Below are 6,347 nucleotides of genomic sequence, written 5' to 3'. Positions count from 1 at the left end.
ATCACCAACCGCCTCTGTCTCTATTGCGGTTCTGCTGGTCATTTTGTTACTTCATGTCCAGTAAAAGCCAGAGCTCATCAGTAAGCGGAGGGCTACTGGTGAGCGCTACTACTCCTGTCTCTCCTTCAAGATCCTGCACTACCTTGTCGGTCCATCTACGCTGGACCGGTTCGTCAGCTTCCTGCAGTGCCTTAATAGACTCTGGGGCGGAGGGCTGTTTTATGGACGAGACCTGGGCTCGGGAACATGACATTCCTCTCAGACAGTTAAGGGAGTCCACGGCCTTGTTCGCCCTGGATGGTAGTCCTCTCCCCAGGATTCAGCGTGAGACGCTACCTTTAACCCTCACTGTTTCTGGTAATCATAGCGAAACCATTTCTTTTTTAATTTTTCGTTCACCTTTTACACCTGTTGTTTTGGGCCATCCCTGGCTAGTTTGTCATAATCCTTCCATTAATTGGTCTAGTAATTCTATCCTCTCCTGGAACGTCTCTTGTCATGTGAAATGTTTAATGTCTGCTATCCCTCCTGTTTCCTCTGTCTCTTCTTCACAGGAGGAGCCTGGTGATTTGACAGGGGTGCCGGAGGAATATCACGATCTGCGCACGGTGTTCAGTCGGTCCAGGGCCACCTCTCTTCCGCCACACCGGTCGTATGATTGTAGTATTGATCTCCTTCCGGGAACCACTCCCCCCCGGGGTAGACTATACTCTCTGTCGGCTCCCGAACGTAAGGCTCTCGAGGATTATTTGTCTGTAGCTCTTGACGCCGGTACCATAGTCCCCTCCTCCTCTCCCGCCGGAGCGGGGTTTTTTTTTGTCAAGAAGAAGGACGGGTCTCTGCGCCCCTGCATAGATTATCGAGGGCTGAATGACATAACAGTGAAGAATCGTTATCCGCTTCCTCTTATGTCTTCAGCCTTCGAGATCCTGCAGGGAGCCAGGTTTTTCACTAAGTTGGACCTTCGTAACGCTTACCATCTCGTGCGCATCAGGGAGGGGGACGAGTGGAAGACGGCGTTTAACACTCCGTTAGGGCACTTTGAATACCGGGTTCTTCCTTTCGGCCTCGCTAACGCTCCAGCTGTCTTTCAGGCATTAGTCAATGATGTCCTGAGAGACATGCTGAACATCTTTGTTTTCGTTTACCTTGACGATATCCTGATTTTTTCACCGTCACTCCAGATTCATGTTCAGCACGTTTGACGTGTCCTCCAGCGCCTTTTAGAGAATTGTCTTTTTGTGAAGGCTGAGAAGTGCACTTTTCATGCCTCCTCCGTCACATTTCTCGGTTCTGTTATTTCCGCTGAAGGCATTAAGATGGATCCCGCTAAGGTCCAAGCTGTCATTGATTGGCCCGCCCCTAAGTCACGCATCGAGCTGCAGCGCTTTCTCGGCTTCGCGAACTTCTATCGTCGTTTCATCCGTAATTTCGGTCAGGTGGCAGCTCCTCTCACAGCCCTTACTTCTGTCAAGACGTGCTTTAAGTGGTCCGTTTCCGCCCAGGGAGCTTTTGATCTCCTCAAGAATCGTTTTACATCCGCTCCTATCCTTGTTACACCTGACGTCTCTAGACAGTTCGTTGTCGAGGTTGACGCGTCAGAGGTGGGCGTGGGAGCCATTCTTTCTCAGCGCTCCCTCTCTGACAACAAGGTCCACCCATGCGCGTATTTTTCTCATCGCCTGTCGCCGTCGGAACGTAACTATGATGTGGGAAACCGCGAACTGCTCGCCATCCGGTTAGCCCTAGGCGAATGGCGACAGTGGTTGGAGGGGGCGACCGTTCCTTTTGTCGTTTGGACTGACCATAGGAACCTTGAGTACATCCGTTCTGCCAAACGACTTAATGCGCGTCAGGCGCGTTGGGCGCTGTTTTTCGCTCGTTTCAAGTTCGTGATTTCTTATCGTCCGGGCTCTAAGAACACCAAGCCTGATGCTTTATCTCGTCTCTTCAGTTCTTCAGTAGCCTCCACTGACCCCGAGGGGATTCTCCCTGAGGGGCGTGTTGTCGGGTTGACTGTCTGGGGAATTGAGAGGCAGGTAAAGCAAGCGCTCACTCACACTCCGTCGCCGCGCGCTTGTCCTAGGAACCTTCTTTTCGTTCCCGTTCCTACTCGTCTGGCCGTTCTTCAGTGGGCTCACTCTGCCAAGTTAGCCGGCCACCCTGGCGTTCGGGGTACGCTTGCTTCCATTCGCCAGCGTTTTTGGTGGCCCACCCGGGAGCATGACACGCGTCGTTTCGTGGCTGCTTGTTCGGTCTGCGCGCAGACTAAGTCCGGTAACTCTCCTCCTGCCGGCCGTCTCAGGCCGCTTCCCATTCCCTCTCGACCGTGGTCTCACATCGCCTTAGATTTTGTCACCGGACTGCCTTCGTCAGCGGGGAAGACTGTTATTCTTACGGTTGTCGATAGGTTCTCTAAGGCGGCTCATTTCATTCCCCTTGCTAAGCTTCCTTCTGCTAAAGAGACGGCACAAATCATCATCGAGAATGTTTTCAGAATTCATGGCCTTCCGTCAGACGTCGTTTCGGACAGAGGTCCGCAATTCACGTCTCAATTTTGGAGGGAGTTTTGCCGTTTGATTGGGGCTTCCGTCAGTCTCTCTTCCGGCTTTCACCCCCAGTCTAACGGTCAAGCAGAACGGGCCAATCAGACTATTGGTCGCATCTTACGCAGTCTTTCTTTTCGCAACCCTGCGTCTTGGTCAGAACAGCTCCCCTGGGCAGAATACGCCCACAACTCGCTTCCTTCGTCTGCGACCGGGCTATCTCCTTTTCAGAGTAGCCTCGGGTACCAGCCTCCGCTGTTCTCATCTCAGTTCGCCGAGTCCAGCGTCCCCTCCGCTCAGGCTTTTGTCCAACGTTGCGAGCGCACCTGGAAGAGGGTCAGGTCTGCACTTTGCCGTTATAGGACGCAGACTGTGAGGGCTGCTAATAAGCGTAGAACTAAGAGTCCTAGATATTGTCGCGGTCAGAGAGTTTGGCTCTCCACTCAGAACCTTCCCCTTAAGACGGCTTCTCGCAAGTTGACCCCGCGGTTCATTGGTCCGTTCCGTATTTCTCGGGTCATTAATCCTGTCGCAGTTCGACTTCTTCTTCCGCGATACCTTCGTCGCGTCCACCCGGTCTTCCATGTCTCCTGTATCAAGCCCGTTCTTCGCGCCCCCGCTCGTCTTCGCCCCCCCCCCCATCCTTGTCGAGGGCGCACCCATCTACAGGGTCCGCAGGATTTTGGACATGCGTCCTCGGGGCCGTGGTCACCAGTACCTCGTAGATTGGGAGGGGTACGGTCCTGAGGAGAGGAGTTGGGTTCCCTCTCGGGACGTGCTGGACCGTGCGCTGATCGAGGATTTCCTCCGTTGCCGCCAGGTTTCCTCCTCGAGTGCGCCAGGAGGCGCTCGGTGAGTGGGGGGGTACTGTCATGTATTGTCATGTTGTGTCTTTCTGTCCTTTCCTTTCACCCTGTCTCCCTCTGCTGGTCGTATTAGGTTACCTTTTCTCCCCCGCTTTCCCCCAGCTGTTCCTTGTCTCCTCCTAACTACCTCGTCACCCCTTTTCCCACCTGTTCCCTTTTTCCCTCTGATTAGTCCTCTATATCTCTCTCTGTTTTTGTTCCTGTCCTTGTCGGATTCTTGTTTGTGTGTCTCATGCCTGAACCAGACTATCATCGTGTTTGCTGCAACCTTGTCCTGTCCTGTCGGAATCTACCTGTCCATCTGAGCCCACGTGTGTTTATCATTAAAGAAACTCTGTTTGTTAATTCGCTTTTGGGTCCTCATTCACGCACCTGACAGTTTTACTGTGGATATAGATACTTTTGTACCTGTTTCATCCAGCATCTTCACAAGGTAATTTGCTGTTGTTCTGGGATTGATTTGCACTTTTGCACCAAAGTACTTTCATCTCTAAGAGACAGAATGCGTCTCCTTCCTTAGTGATATGACGGCTGCGATGTCCCATGGTGTTTATACTTGCGTACTATTGTTTGTACAGATGAACGTGGTACCTTCAGGCATTTGGAAATTGCTCCCAAGGATGAACCAGACTTGTAGAGGTCTACATTTTTTTCTGAGTTCTTGGCTGATTTCTTTTGATTTTCCCATGATTTTCCCATCAAAGAGGCACTGAGTTTGAAGGTAGGCCTTGAAATACATCCACAGGTACACCTCCAATTGACTCAAGTTATGTCAATTAGCCTATCAGAAGCTTCTAAAGCCATGACATCATTTTCTGGAATTTTCCAAGATGTTTAAAGGCACAGTCAACTTAGTTTATGTAAACTTCTGACCCACTGGAATTGTGATACAGTGAATTATAAGTGAAATCTGTCTGTAAACAATTGTTGGAAAAATGACTTGTGTCATGCACAAAGTAGATGTCTTAACCGACTTGCCAAAACTATAGTTTGTTAACAAGAAATTTGTGAAGTGGTTGAAAAACAAGTTTTAATGACTCCAACCTAAGTGTATGCAAATTTCCGACTTCAACTGTATATTATTTTGTATACATATTGCATTTTTCCCATCACCTAATGAACAACCACAATACCAGTCTGGTGTTAAGCTTTCTGTCCTCAGGAGATTGGGGATAGAAACAAGGGTCTGGGGGATGAGGAACATGAAGCATAAACATGCCTGGCATAGCCTTATGAAGTACACATTTGACAGCAGCACAGAAGGCACAAATGCAAATCAGCAGAACAAGCACAGAGGCCAATAATGGAACTAAGATGGAAAACATCTCAAATGTCATAGTTTATCTTTCAACCACCCAAAAGGGAACCAGGAGTCATGTCCTGTAGGGGTGTAGGTGTCAGCCAACTGAGTCAAATCCGTGAGAATCTCTGCCATATTATCAGAGGAGTCAGGGAGAAGCAGAACACATTCAATGGGGGAAATATAATTTAGGGCCCTGCAATATCCCCCCTCCTTAGCAAGGATATAGTCTAATGCCAGGCTATGCCTGGCTGTAACAGCTTTAAGATTCAGTAGAAAGAAGGGCAAAACCAGCAATAGTCAAATTCATATGGGCCTGCATGGAGTAGGCGCTGGAAATGTTCCCTGGTTTCAGGGGGTTACCCTTACCAATGTTGTATTGCATGCATGTAGTACGTTTATACACTTGTGTTTTGCACATTTCAATCAGATTTGGACAAAACCAGGTGTCAGATATTATTCTTACCATCTCCCCCCTTGGCACCTGGCCCACACAGAGGAGACGGGAGGCAGAAGCAAAATTGGTTTGCCAGACAGTGATTGCCTCCACAGGACCTCTATAGCAGCCACTAGACTCACACAAAGGGTGATTAAGTGCATCCTCAGCCTGGTGTTGGTCCAGATCAGTGATTTCAAACGTACACAGGGAGGCAAGCAGAACAGCATGAGTATGGCAGCGGGAAGCAGCATTCTTAGCAGCAGCATCAGCAGCTGCATTACCTAAACTAACGCTGTCAGTGTTGCCTGTGTGGGCACGGACCCTAAGAATAGCCAACTTGGCACGAAGCAGCATAGCTTCAAGCAGGGCTTCTATCTGTAAACGGTGTTTAATAGGGGTACCAGAAGCATTAACAAAGTCCCTACCTTTCCAAACCCCTATCCAAGACAGGCAAACGCCAATGGCGTATGCAGAGTCAAAATACATGTTAATCTTCAAAACCACTACCTAATTTACATGCTTCAGTAAGTGCTAGAAGCTCAGCTTGTTGTGCTGAGCAATGTTCAGGCAAGGGCTGTTCAATCAACAATGACCTATCCATTGAGACTATACCAAACCCTGCATGTTTCCTACCAGTCTACCTATCAATAAAGGCAGAGCCGTCAACAACGAGAGTAACGTCAGGGAGCTCAAGAGGTTCATAGAATCATAAAACACGGGACGAGATGTTACAAACTGTCCATTGTGCCAATAGATGGAATGCACTCACATGAGATTTGCCGTGATGTTGACAGAGTGGCATGGGAGGTTTATTTCTTAGACTGGGTTAAGATGTCAATTTTGGGACACATCCTCAGTAGTGTGCCTTTGAATCAGTGGGTGTTTCGGCCTTTAATCACTAAACACCCTCATCAAAGGTGGCCAGCTAAAGGGTGATCAAGCCTTAGCTTGTGTCCCATGCCCAATTAAGATGTCCCACGGGACTATGCAAGGCAGGGGCGTCCTCTTCCCTGAGCCAGCCCTACAGCTGACCGCTTACCTCATATGCCCTCCTCAAGTTGGAGGGATCTGAATTGGGTTCTCAGGTGGGGGTGGGGGGTCATGAAGTTATAGCCCAGCAAGGGACCTTCCGTTAGATCCAGATCCAACTGGCTGCCTCTTTCAGCTGCTTGAGAAACTGCTCTGACGGTCTGCCG

The sequence above is a fragment of the Oncorhynchus mykiss genome, chromosome 17 (assembly GCF_057628025.1).
Source record: "Oncorhynchus mykiss isolate SJ-2025 chromosome 17, ASM5762802v1, whole genome shotgun sequence".
NCBI lineage: Eukaryota > Metazoa > Chordata > Actinopteri > Salmoniformes > Salmonidae > Oncorhynchus > Oncorhynchus mykiss.
Note: the sequence above shows the minus strand (reverse complement) of the source record.